This window comes from Accipiter gentilis, chromosome 13 (assembly GCF_929443795.1).
Source record: "Accipiter gentilis chromosome 13, bAccGen1.1, whole genome shotgun sequence".
Taxonomy (NCBI): Eukaryota; Metazoa; Chordata; class Aves; order Accipitriformes; family Accipitridae; genus Astur; species Astur gentilis.
This window is the reverse complement of record NC_064892.1, coordinates 30492762-30505251: the sequence shown is the minus strand read 5'-3', so window position 1 is coordinate 30505251 and position 12490 is coordinate 30492762. Positions and strand designations below refer to the sequence as shown.

At 43.8% G+C, this 12490-nt stretch overlaps 1 protein-coding gene across 7 annotated transcripts in view; it reads left to right on the top strand.

The window, feature by feature from the left end:
• The window catches only part of ENOX1 (ecto-NOX disulfide-thiol exchanger 1), a 378564-nt gene that overhangs the window by 123661 nt on the left and 242413 nt on the right, over positions 1 to 12490 (top strand). For all 7 annotated transcript variants that reach the window (XM_049815788.1, XM_049815782.1, XM_049815789.1 and 4 more), the window contains one exon: positions 8468 to 8545. The gene's annotated coding sequence lies outside the window, so the exon portion shown is untranslated. The remainder of the gene's footprint in view (positions 1 to 8467; positions 8546 to 12490) is intronic.

The following is a 12490-nucleotide window of genomic DNA, read 5'->3' as shown; positions in this document are numbered from 1 at the left end:
GCTTTCCATTGCTCCTTATGATCAGCTCTGGGTGGGGACTCAATTTGTGCTGCTGTTGCCACTGTAAATAACCCATGATAATGCCAAGTTGCTTTTTTCGTTAACAGAACCAGCATTTGCAGTCCTGATAAAAGCATTCTCCTCCGGGCTGTTGTTTTCTCTAGACTTATTGCTGCTACCGTGTCTCAGGCAGACTTCATGGTGTTAATACTAAAATGGCTCTTTGATGAGAGAGTTACTCACAAAGACGGTAGATGCATCACTATTTTTCCTCCCACATGCATGTGCGCTGCCTTCCCGGCATCTCTTAAAAATTCTTCCCTCCTGTTATTAGTTGTCTCATTTTTAGGTATATGGAGGTGCAGTATTGTGTATCGGAGATTCAGCTGTGGAGAACAATGAATGATTTTATTTGCAGAATACCGTTGGTCTGGATAGAAGATGCAAATATGTAATCTCTTGACAAAGATTTAATGGATTGCAGTCTTTTTTTTTTTTTTTTTTTTTTTTTTTTTTTTAATACTGGGTTACAGAAATGCCACTGCAGTCAATTGGTTTATACCACTTTTGGCCCATTTTATGATCTGTTCATGCTGGTGCTATACAGCATTTAATCATACTATGCTGATATTAAGAAAATCTGTGTTTGTGTGATGCAGTTCCTTATTATATTATAATGGGCAAATTATGACTGGTTTTATTCCTGTTAGGATCAGCAGTAATTTAAGCTCCGTTGTAGCTGCTTCATACTATAGTATTCAAGTGGTTATGTGCTCTGAAATATTATGGTGTTCCCTACTTTTCTCCCCTCATTTCTGTACAGTCTCTCTCAACTGGCTGGTCTGACTTGCCTGTGTGCCTGCTACTTCTCTGGGCTCAGCTGGCCAACTCGCATCTCCTTGTTTCAGTGCTAGTCCACTCATAGCAAAATTCCGTGTATTTTGCTCACATTTGGGCACACATTTTAGGGCATTTTGCTCTAGCTCGGTGCTCTGCAGCCTCCTGAATGCTTTCAGCTGGACCTGGCTTAGCGGGAAGTGAGTATTGCTCTCTGTTCAGTGCGTGGGAGACCACATCTGAAGTCCTGTGTCTGGTTTTGGGCTCCCCAGTACAAGAAAGGCACGGACATACTGGAGCAAGTCCCCTGGAGGGTCACCAAGATGCACAGCGAGCTGCAGCAGAGGATGTACGAGAAGAATTGGAGAGATCTGGGACTGTTCAGATGAAGAGAAGGTCATTGGGGGATCTTACAGCCTAAATAAGACCTATGGGGGATTTATGACTACCTAAGGGGAGGGGGATAGGTAAATCAGAGCCAGACTCTTTTCAAAGGTGCATGGTGATAGGAGAGGAAGCAACAGACACAATTTGGAACATAGGAAATTCTGATTATATATATATTTTGGGGAAAAAAATTCACCATGGATGTGGTCAAACACTGACACAAATTGCCCAGAGACGCTGTGAAATCTCCATCCTCAAACATATTCAACACTTGACTGGAGAAGACCCTGAGCAACCTGCTCTGAGCAGCAGGTTGGAGCAGATGACCCCCAGGGGTCCCTTCCAATGTAAATTATTCTATGATAACCTTATCCTCAGAGGGAGAGAGTAGATCGTATGGGCAGCTTTGGAGGCCTGGATGGGAAGCTCTGGCAATCAGTGTCCAGAGAAGTAGCATTTGGGGGATTAGCTAATCATAGAACAGCCCAGGTTGGAGGAGACCTCAGAAGATCATCTGGTCAACGTTTTGTGGGAAAGAGAGCCTGGATGAGATTATCTAGCACCCTGTCCAATTGCATTTTGAAAACCTCCAGTGATGGGGACTCTGCCATGTCCCTGGGGAGGTTGTTCCAGTGATTGCTTGTTCTCACTATAAAAACTTTTATTTCTTATATCGAGGCAAAACCTCTCCTCGTGCAACTCGTACCTGTTGCCCTTTGTCTTTTCCATGTGGCTCCTCACGAAGAGAGAGCCTCCATCCTCTTTGCAGCCACCCTTTAAGTACTGGAATACTGTGATGAGGACAACCCTGAGCCTTCTCTTCTGCAGGGTGAGGAGAGGTGATGGCAGAATGAAATTCCCCTCCAGAGCTTTATAAACAGTGGCACTGAAAGAGAGGAGAGCAAGGTGGCTTGCAGGAAGGTGAAGGACAGAAACCAGAAGTCTAGCCAGCTCCTCTTCTATTTTTGGAGGACCTGGAGAGGAACTGGGCACAGAGTACCACTGCTGAGCTGTGGTTTGTCCAGGACACAGCTAATAGACAAACAACGTGGGGTAATAAGCAGGATCCCGAACAAGGCACTCGCAGCTAGGCAGGGCTGCCTCACTTTTTTTGCTCCCTGCCTGCCTTCAGTCTCTGGGAACACCCGGGCTGCTGACAGCACCGCAAGGAGCCTGGTGAGCATCACTGCATTTGCCTTTATTAAAGGCTGCTAGCACTGGGTGCTGGGACACGTACCTGGTATTTACTACTTTTTTTTCCCGGGTTGCGTTTTATCATCTTGGATGAATGTGAGCCAGTTTCCAAATCCTGCCCTTCCTCTTTCCGTCCCGCTTGTTCAAAATCCAGCTGTATTCAGCAAGTATAAAAGCGATGACCTACAGAGGCCGTGACAGCCAGCTGCAGTCCCCTAGCCTCTTTGTTTCCTGTTTCCCTCACTCATTTTTCAATTGAAGCAGTTCTGCTCTTTCCAATGCTCAAAATGGGAACTGTGCTTCTCAGTGCAGAAACTTTCTGCCCCTGCCATCAATCACGCAAGCAGTTCATGTGCCAGCTGCACCAGGTTAGGAAAAGAATGGCTTGTACCATAAACATGTGCAGTGAGACCCAGCTAGTCCATAATTCAGTTTTCAAGTCTATAACATGTTTTGTTCAAACAAATAATTAATTCAGTTCGCCATTTCAAGTTTGCTGTGGGCAGTAATCTCGGTAAGGCACTGTTCAACAGCATAAATCCTAGGAAGTCCTTATTTATAAGTATAAATCTTACTGCCGCATCTTCTGATCAGTAAAACGGGTCTTTTGCTGTCTGGTCCGATGTCCTCCACATCACAGCTGCCTGGGGAAGGGCAAACAAAAGCATTAGAATGCCCATGTGAATATTCCCTTCCCTTCCTTGTATAGCAAACTGTCCCCAAATTGCTGTTCCTTGATACCTTCGCCCCGCGGCCCCCTTCCCACAACAGATCCCTGGACTGAGGAATCGCAGAGGAATCCCAATCCGGATTGCCCTGTGCGGTAAACATGAGGCTGGCTTCTATCCTCTGAAGAGGAGCTACAAACTCCCAGACTTTGTGCCCTGAAAGTCAGTAGGAGAAGAGGAAAAGAGACCTAGGATGCGCAGAGGTTTCCAAAAGTGGAAGCAGGCTCTGTACCTGGCATTGCAGAAATGTCGGTGAAAAAATACAGAATTTTTTTGCAATGAAAATCTGAACAGTAAACAGCACCTGTAGTTTCCTTGCCTTTTGGCTATCATATGTGAAAGGGCCAGACCCGTCAGGACTCCACTGTTTACTATTTCCCAGCATTTGGCAAAGCTGAGTATGAACAAATTAAGACTTGGGAACCTCTGGAAATTGAGGGAGGCGTGAAATTTTTTTTTCCTCTGGGAATTTTTACCAGAAAAGTAAATAAGACAGTAAGGGGACATTCCCTTCATTTTCATGATACTGGTGACTAAAGATACACTGGGACCAAGAGTCTTGAAATACTAGGACCAAGAATCTAGAAAAAAAGTGATGTGCTATGATGGTGTGTAAGCTTGCTGTGTGAATTAAAAGTAAATAGCAAAGAGCTATTTACAAGTGAGCAACTCTGTGCAACATCTCCGACAAGCCTAAGGGAACAGCAGTCCAGGGCATCGCGTGTCCCTGCACGCTCCAAGCCAAGTGTCGGCTTGTCGGAGGGCTGGGAATCGCAGGAGTGGAAAAGACAGGCTGCCAAGCTGGTCACCCCGATTGAGGCAATTTTTGCCATGAGCCAAGAGTTAAACTTTGTGAACCTGCGTCAAACAACCGCCCTTTTGTAGTTCATGTGTTTTTTATGCATTTGTACTGTTAAAAAATAAGTCTTGTTTGGAAATAAGTCTCAATTTTGAAAGCTTTTTAACTTCCCACTTTACATACTATTCTTGCAGTATAAAAAGGTATCATCTGCTGCTTTTAAAATGTACTGTAAGCTGTAAGGCTTGCATAACAAATGCTACATTAAGATAATCAACCTCTTCAGACCAGTAGGTCATGGCACCGAAACTGCCTGTTCATGAAAGCACAAGTTCCCGTGAAACCCGTGAAAGCATGCAAATCCCTCAAAACAAACCCCCAGAGAAATAACCTCCCCTTCCCCACTGCTGCCCTGCTGTGGGAAAGACTTTTCACTATCCCTGATTTTCCCCCAGAGTGAAATCACATCCACCATTCAATACAAAATTAATAAAGGTATATAGAGCATGTTGAGCAAACACTGACATATCCCCAATAGTGAATTTACATCCTCCCCATTCTGTTTAAAATTAATAAAGGAAGACAGAGCACGCAAAACCGACACGGGAGAGTATAAAACCCCACACGAAGAGCCCGCCAAGGCTTGGCACTGCGAGGTTGCTGCTGCGCCGGAGTAAGCAGCCGTAAGCGTTAGGCGAAGCGCGCGTTGGAAATGCCGGTTCCCTTTCTCGGCCAGATTCAGGAGGGCTCCCTGGCAGTGTGCCCGGTGGATTTGTCGCCTGGGAACGGGCATCGCCTGGGTTATTCGTTTTGTTTGCGACGCGCCTCTGCCGGTCCCTTCTTCCTGCAGGTGACGTGCGGGGTAAAAGATGCTGTACTCCGCTGTCGTCGGTGTGCGGTTATGGGACTGTAAAAATGTTCTGTGATCTAAATAGCCAGCCAAAGGCTTCATCGGCCACGGTGATGGACCAGGGACTGCCGGAGCAAGGGAATGCAGATATTATGAACGTCCGTGGCATTAGTCCCCTTCGGCAGATTGCCCTACTTTAGTATAGAAATTAGAGGAGAGTCCCCAAATACTGCCTTGGGTAAATCTACCTGAATGGTTACCCGACTCTCAGGTACCTCTTTAGGAACTGGGAGGCCTGGCATGGAGATCAAATACCAGGAAGATGGGCTCGAGCAGTTGTCCTACAGCAATTAAGCATAATCCTTTATACTCAAAGCAATCGATAACCTCTTCTTGACTGGCACATAGTACATCTGTACCCTTCAGAGCCATGCAGACCTCCTCCACGAGTGTCAGCCATTGATCTGGCTGCAGAAAACTTCCCACAACCGATCAGGAGCAGTTGGAAGCTGTCAGTTTTCAAAATGGTTATGGCCGCACATTTCTGAAGAGATAAGAGTTGTCTTGTATTGCATGCTGGCTTCAGGTTAAGCTTTTCTTTATTGCTCTGATGTTCTGCAGACACCGCCGGTTACCCCCAGGTTTGCAGCGCCAGCTTCTCCCACCAGTTAATGCGTATTTTATGAGCCCAGAGATGATGCTGCGGAGAGTGGAGCTGTGCCAAGAAGAGTTGTTCCTGCTTGTCTTCATCCTCGTCTGGTTTTTTTCTGTTAGTTGCGGCAGCTGAAGGGGGAGAATACTGTAGCTGTGGCAAGAAAAAGCCCAAACTGCTGTGTAGCGTGATGGCTGGCGTGCAAATTTACAACTGCCTGCGAGCAATGTGTCAACCATGTGTCTCGGGCTCCTCATATACCAACTCTTCACATGGCTTCTAAGAGAAACTGCACCAGTCAGTGGTGGTCTGTTAGAGGTCTACAAATGGTACTGGCTGCCCCAAAAGCGGCATCTATTTGGGGACTGGTTTGCAAAGCTTCAGGAGATTTTTCAAGTTGGATCCCCCAGGTGGGATCAAATCCATCACTAGGCATTCCCTTGTGCCCTGTGGGACAGACCCACAGCATCCTCCATCTGGCAGCACCTCCGTGGACCCTGGGCACGTACGTGGCCAAACTGCTCAGCCACGAATTTCAGAAGCGTATTTCGTAAGCGATGCCTTACAGCTACCGTAAAGGTGAACTGTTCGTTTGGATGAGGCGACTGCGTGTGAGGTTGGATGAAGCTGTTGCAACAAAACATCTTCCTTCCAAGAAAATCCCTTCCTGTAGGCGAGTCTTTAGTCATCTTTGTAACCTTTGTCATCCTCTCCTCCCTGGGGAGTCTTCTCTGTGACCTTTGCTATTGTACCAAGGCGTCTCATAAATTATTATTCTTTTAAATGGCACTTAGGCTGTCGTAGCGGCTGCTAGCCTTGAAGATTTGCAGTCTACCCTGTAATTTTGAGAAGGGAAAAAAAAAATGGTTAAGTGACAGAAGAAATATTGTACTTCACGATAAAACTACTTTTGTGTTTCATTTACCGCTGAAGTCATTCATATCCCTGTCACTAACCTCATTCAGGTCAAGGGCTTGAGGCAGAGAACGGGCATAATATTTTTGGTCAGCCTGATGCGTCTGAATATTACAAACATCTGTAATTTTGAAATTGAAATGAGCGTTGTGTTAAATCCTCAGGCAAATAATATTAAGGCATAATACATTACTGAAGTTTGCATTTCTTTTGGCAATTCAGACCAAGGCTCTTTTGGCTGGTTATTTCAGACGTTAATGAACCTGCTCGCACAAAGGGAGCTGCTCCTTATGGCTGCAGATTGGATCCCAGTTTCTGCAAACTTCATAGGAAATTCTGCAGGCCAAGTAGTTGAAATAATGAAGAAAAAATTAATCAGGCACACATTAGATGTGAAGCATGGAAGAAAACATCTGCAGCACTCGGTGGACGTCTGGGTAACACACTTGCAGTGCTGTTTTGCCAGCTTACATCTGGAGTGGTTCATCAGAAGAGAACAGATGCTAGTGTGAAATAGGTCATCATAGCAGCAGGGCATCAGAACAGAGACATTTCTTTTTTTCTTGCAGTAACAGCTATTCCTTTTTATTCACACCAATTATGAAAATGTTAGCCAAGTCTGAAATGTGAATGCATGTATTGTGACAAGCCAATACTCTTAAAGGGCATCGAGGTAAAAACTGACCTAACGAGGAGGCTTCAGAGAAGCAGCCCTTTTGCAGTACACACCGAGTATCCTTTAACAGACATAGTGACTATTTTTTGTTAAGATTATGATTCCCCCCCCCCCCCCCTTCCCTTGCTTTATTTTTGTATTTTAGTAGAGATGTTACTGAATGCCTTCTTGGTGGCAAATGCCCAGAAGCGGAGATGCTAATTCATGGGAGTTTCATCCGTCATTTCAAAGGAGAGGTCACACAGATAAGAAAAATGAACAGTACGCAGTATGTGAAGCAGTGACATTCAATGAGTCCTTGTCACTAGCAGCCATTAGCATGCAAGCCTGCTGTTATGTTTCAGTGCTTTATGTGCTTTTCTTGACCAGGCAGGGAGCCTTCGGAGCACTGTAGCAGTTAATACCATACAAGTTATTGTTTCTTTCTTGAATGCCTTATATTTTTAGTACCATTTAGATGCTCCTCTGTCCCCTTGTGCATCTAAAATTTTAAAGAGAATCAAAGAATGCATAATTTATATCTGTCCCAGAGGTAATGGAGTGACTCAATGATATCCATGAAGGGGATGATTTTAAATTTCATGTCTTATGCAAGAGGTGATTTTTATATGAAAACTGCAAAAATTGGCCTCAGGGATAGCCGGATAATTATCCTGACAACAATGGGTGTGGATTCCAGGGGGATTATAGCAGAAAGCTTTAGTGTCTTGTGTATCATCCTCCCTTGTGTATCATGGTTGTCATAATCGAAAACATAGCAACTGATAGATCTCAGGGAATATAACTTGTATTTTGACTTGGAATAGCACATGCAGGAGGTGTGAAAAGACAGGTTTGCTTTGACTCGGTTGAAGAATTCATGCAAGACGCGAGGCATTTGTTTACTGCTGAAATTCTTTCCTTCGGTTAGAGGAAAAAACAATTGTTTACCGACGTTGGGCAGAACCCATCAGTACATGCTTTGTCACACAGCACAGTTCCACTAGACTATTTCTGGTTTCATTTACCAAAAGCCTAGAAGTGCCATGGCTAGAAATAAATGTCTGCTTCTTTGATATGCTATATGTTTGAAAATGCACTTTAAGGTCTGTATTACAGACAGTTCAAAGGGAATATAAATTGGTGCAGTATTCTATCTTTTTTCTTTTCTTCCCAATCCAGTGCCACATGTTCATTGCATTTTTATCAAGACTGTTTTCAATAACATGTCTTTAAAAACAACTTACCATTTTGTATTTTATTTAACTTGGACTTCATTATATTCAAACAATTGTTATGATCTTGCTGCTTCCAGAGTTTAAAATGTTTAACATCCTCTAAGCCAATTCTACACTGACTTCTAGCATTGCGTATCCAAGGAGACAGCTGATCTTATTTGCTTTTCCTTTGGAAACTCTCTAGTTTTAACTATTCTTTCCACTTCTTGCAGGATTGGCCATGAGAATTTGTAACGTTCCCTTGGAAATACCATGATGGGGCCGCTGAGAAGTTACCTTCCTTCGTACAGGTCTGTAAACTCTATTGCATTCTGACTATTTCACCATGTAGACTCCTGTGCCGACTTGTTATCTTTTTTATCTCGAACACATGCAAACCAAATTAAAACCTAATTTTAGTCCGGAGCAAGTGTTGTGAAAAATTATTTTTGTTTCTCGCAAGATGTTTAGGACTTTGCTCTGTTCTGTTACTGTTGTATAAATGTAAAGTAACCCATTCGTCTTTCCTTTGAAGTGAATTATGGCAGTTTATAGAGTTGAACTGCAGAAAGGAATTGGGCCTGTAAGTCATTTTCACCTCACCACTATGTCTTTCAGTATGTGTGGAAACTGCATTACCCTAAAAGGCCCTGCAATCGATTGCTCCCACCCAGGTTGCTAATATGTGAGCTATAGCTGTGGACGTTTCTAGAAGCACACTTAGCAAAGGGTCAGTAGAATTACTGGGGCTTTTGGGTCAGGAGGAGCTCAGGTTCATGGAAAGTTTAAGAAAGCAAAACAAAACAAAAAGTTGATATTTAAGAGACTGTAAAAGGAGCAGAATAATAACGTCTTGACTCCTGTAGTGTTGGCATGGCAAGGAGCGGTGAGGAGCCTGTAGCTAATGCTATGTCCTTGTCAGCCAGAACGATAGTGTTATAAGCACGGTGGCCCACGATCACAATGATTTAGAGGGTAGAAAACACTCCCCTGCATTTCAATATGTTTTTCTATGCAGCTATATAACAGAGAAAAATTTGATTTCTTGCTGCTTTCAAAGGTAGTACTGAACAGCATTTTTATAGAAATCTGCTCAGAAAAACCAATGGGAATCAACTTTTCCATCTAGGTGGTCACACCCTGCTCTCGGATCACACTCAGGGTCTGTGGGAGTTGTATCTGGCCCTAAATAATAATTCTCAAAAATGTTCATGTTTGTAATATGGTCTGTTTCATTTGCTTGGCTTACCTGAGAGCACTTTGGGTATTATTGCTTTCCTTGTTGCCTCTGTAATCGCTTACTGTTCCATTAGTCTGTAGGAATTCTGCAGGGAAAGTGACTTGTAAACCTTAAACAAAACCAAAACTGGGTGGATTCAGGGGATGAGAGGTTTCCAAACCAACTTTTAATTCGTTCTTGGAATTTATTATGATTTGGTAATACCTTTTAAAGCCAACCCAGCTCCAAAATGCTTTAGAAACTCTTTGAACCGAGATGGAAACCTCACACAGGGCTACAGCTTCCATAATGAGCAAAAGCCCTAGATCAGACTCGTTGAGATACTGCAGATACAGATCTGATCGTGATGCCTCGGGCCTGTGGTGAGTGAAAGCTCTGTGTTCAAAAATAAGTAGCTTTTCAGAGTAATTGCACAACTGTTGAATGATCTGTGTCATGCTAAGCTTTGACTGCACTGTTTCTTTCTTTAATGATGATATCCCTTAAGGGCAAAATTTGTGTTTTTCTTTGGCGGGGGGCGGCGGGGGGGGGGGAGAAAGAAGAGCAAACACTGAAAGACATTTAGGATAAAGGGAGAAAACTTGTTGCATGTGTTGGCATTTGGGTTGTAAATCCTTTACTAGCAGCAGCAGCTTTATAAAATCTTTCTTTCCAGACCTATGAGCGTTATTTGAATCACAGCTTACCAAAGACTTCCAAGAGCTACTGCTAAATTTGCCGAAGCGAAGTGTGGTTGGGCCTGTGTCCTAATGAATTTGATACAAATGCACTCAACAGCTGCTATGCAGAGAAAGCTTAGGCAAGTCATTTGTCTGAAACACATTTTAAAAGTTTCCTTGTTCACAAGGCTGATTCCTGAAGAATAATGGGTTTGTGATATACATACAAATTAGTATTGTGTTGTTTAAAAAGAGGATAAATATGATATTAATTTGATATATGTACATATTAAATATATGTATACTAAGTGGCATAAAGTAGTTTGGGTATGGCTGTGCTGCACCTTCATTATAATGCAGAAGCAAAGGAAAACCAATTAAATTAAAAGGCAAGACATTTCTACTGAAAAAGAGATAGAAGGTGTAATTTCCCCTTGGAAAGTATTGCCCCGAGGTATTATCAAAAGGTATTGCACTGAACCTTTGCAAGAAATAGATATTTACATCAATAAGAATGCCATCACAGATATATTTTTCATATTACACCGTCATAAAGCAATTACACAGCAGTTGCCTGACTGAAGGCTGAACTCACCGATCCTCAGCCTGCGGTTTGGGTGAAGCTTCTTTTTCATCTGTGTAGGTGTCTCTTGTACCACTTCTCTGTAGCATCTGCTATTGACATTGAAGGAAAACGGGATACTTACCTAGCCAAATAATTAGTTTAATCCAGGTCAGCTTTTTTCCATTTATCTCATGTCTTTCACTGAAAATTTCATGTATTTTTTTTTCCTCAGAAGTATCTGTCTTGTTTTCTTAGTCTCTCTTTTATTTCCTGCCTACAATCCCTCACCCATTCTCCAGAGAAGCCTCCTTTTCCCTGACCTCTTTGTTACTTGTTCTTTCTTTGTTGGAGTTTTATTCTTTTATTGCTGGAGTTTCTTAAATGTTTCTATTGGGGTCACTAAATGATGCATGTCTCCAAACACCTCTCGGGGGCTGCTCAAACCTTTGTCCTTGGCACCCCTACGGTAAAAAAAAGTATCTTGGTTTTAGGGGGAGCAGAGAAATCTCCCGGGGCTGGATTCCTCTGCCCTGTCTTCCTGGGCACACGCTCGGCCGGGGCTGGCTCCTGGGGGGGGGGTTGGCGAAGGGAGCGCTACTCTGGCGTCTTGCCGCTTCTTCAGTAACGAAAACACAACTGGTGAAATACCAATCCGTCAAAAATCGTGGGGAGGGAGGGAGAAAGGAGGGGAAGAGCCTGGGGAGAGAGAGCACTTTTCCAAGCGAGCGTGTAAGCGTGGCAACCATACCTTTGATGTCCGTACCAGCACGTGGACTTGGGGAGCCCTGCTGCCGCTCTCTTAGATACACATGCCTACCTTGAAGTTACGAAAGGCCAAACCCTGGATGCCACCAGGGTTTGCCGAGGGCTCGGCTGTCCTGCCAGAGGCTGCAAGGGCGATGAAGTGGCTGCTCGCACGCCACGCATGGAGGTCTGCAAAGAGGGAGCTGATGCACAAACCAGAACCGTGGAGAGGCGCGTTATCTTCGCGCACCTTATACGCAAACTACCTGGCTGTGAAAAGGCGGAAAGGAAAGGGGAGGTTACTGCCTGGCACCGTGCCGTGTGTGCGTTTGATGCATATATTTGAATTATTGAACAGATGGAAACCAAATAGCCTGGTAGCTGGAGAAAATCTATAAGCTAGATGCTCAAAGGAAATGTGGCAGAATAAAATGCGGGGGTGGGGGGGAAGTAAATCTCACTAAGCTGCCGTGGAGGGACAGTTGCATTTTATTAGAACAGAAGTTAAAAGAAGACTGTGAGTTTGTAAAGACTATTGTGTCCAAATCATGGGTTGTATGCGCAAGCTAACATAAACGTATGTATGCATTTTTTGGTTTTGAATGGTGGTTCAGAGGGTCTGTGCCCATCCAACTCTGCTTTTTTATTGCCTGCAGCAAGACAAAGCACAAGTGATTATTATAAAAGAAAAAGACAATTTACTCACCTGAGTAAGAGCTGTGGGCAGAGCAGGAGTTCTTCAAGAGACTGAAATTAATATAGATGCAGGGAAAACAAACCAGCCAACCCAGACAGCAGCTTGACCTTCCATCGGCTTTTCTGTTTTGAGTTGTTTGCAAGGCGAGTGCTTCTTCTGCTGGAGGAACAGCCCAGAAGAATCCTTAAATACCTCCCTGTTGTTTAATCATAGCTACTTCCCAGAAGAATGGGAAAACAGTTGAGAGACTCCTGCAAACTGTGCAAAGTGTCCATAGACTCAGATCAGGAGTAGGGCTTTTTACTAGCCTCACTCCAGTGCCCATCATCTTCTGTTTCCAAGTGGTAATTA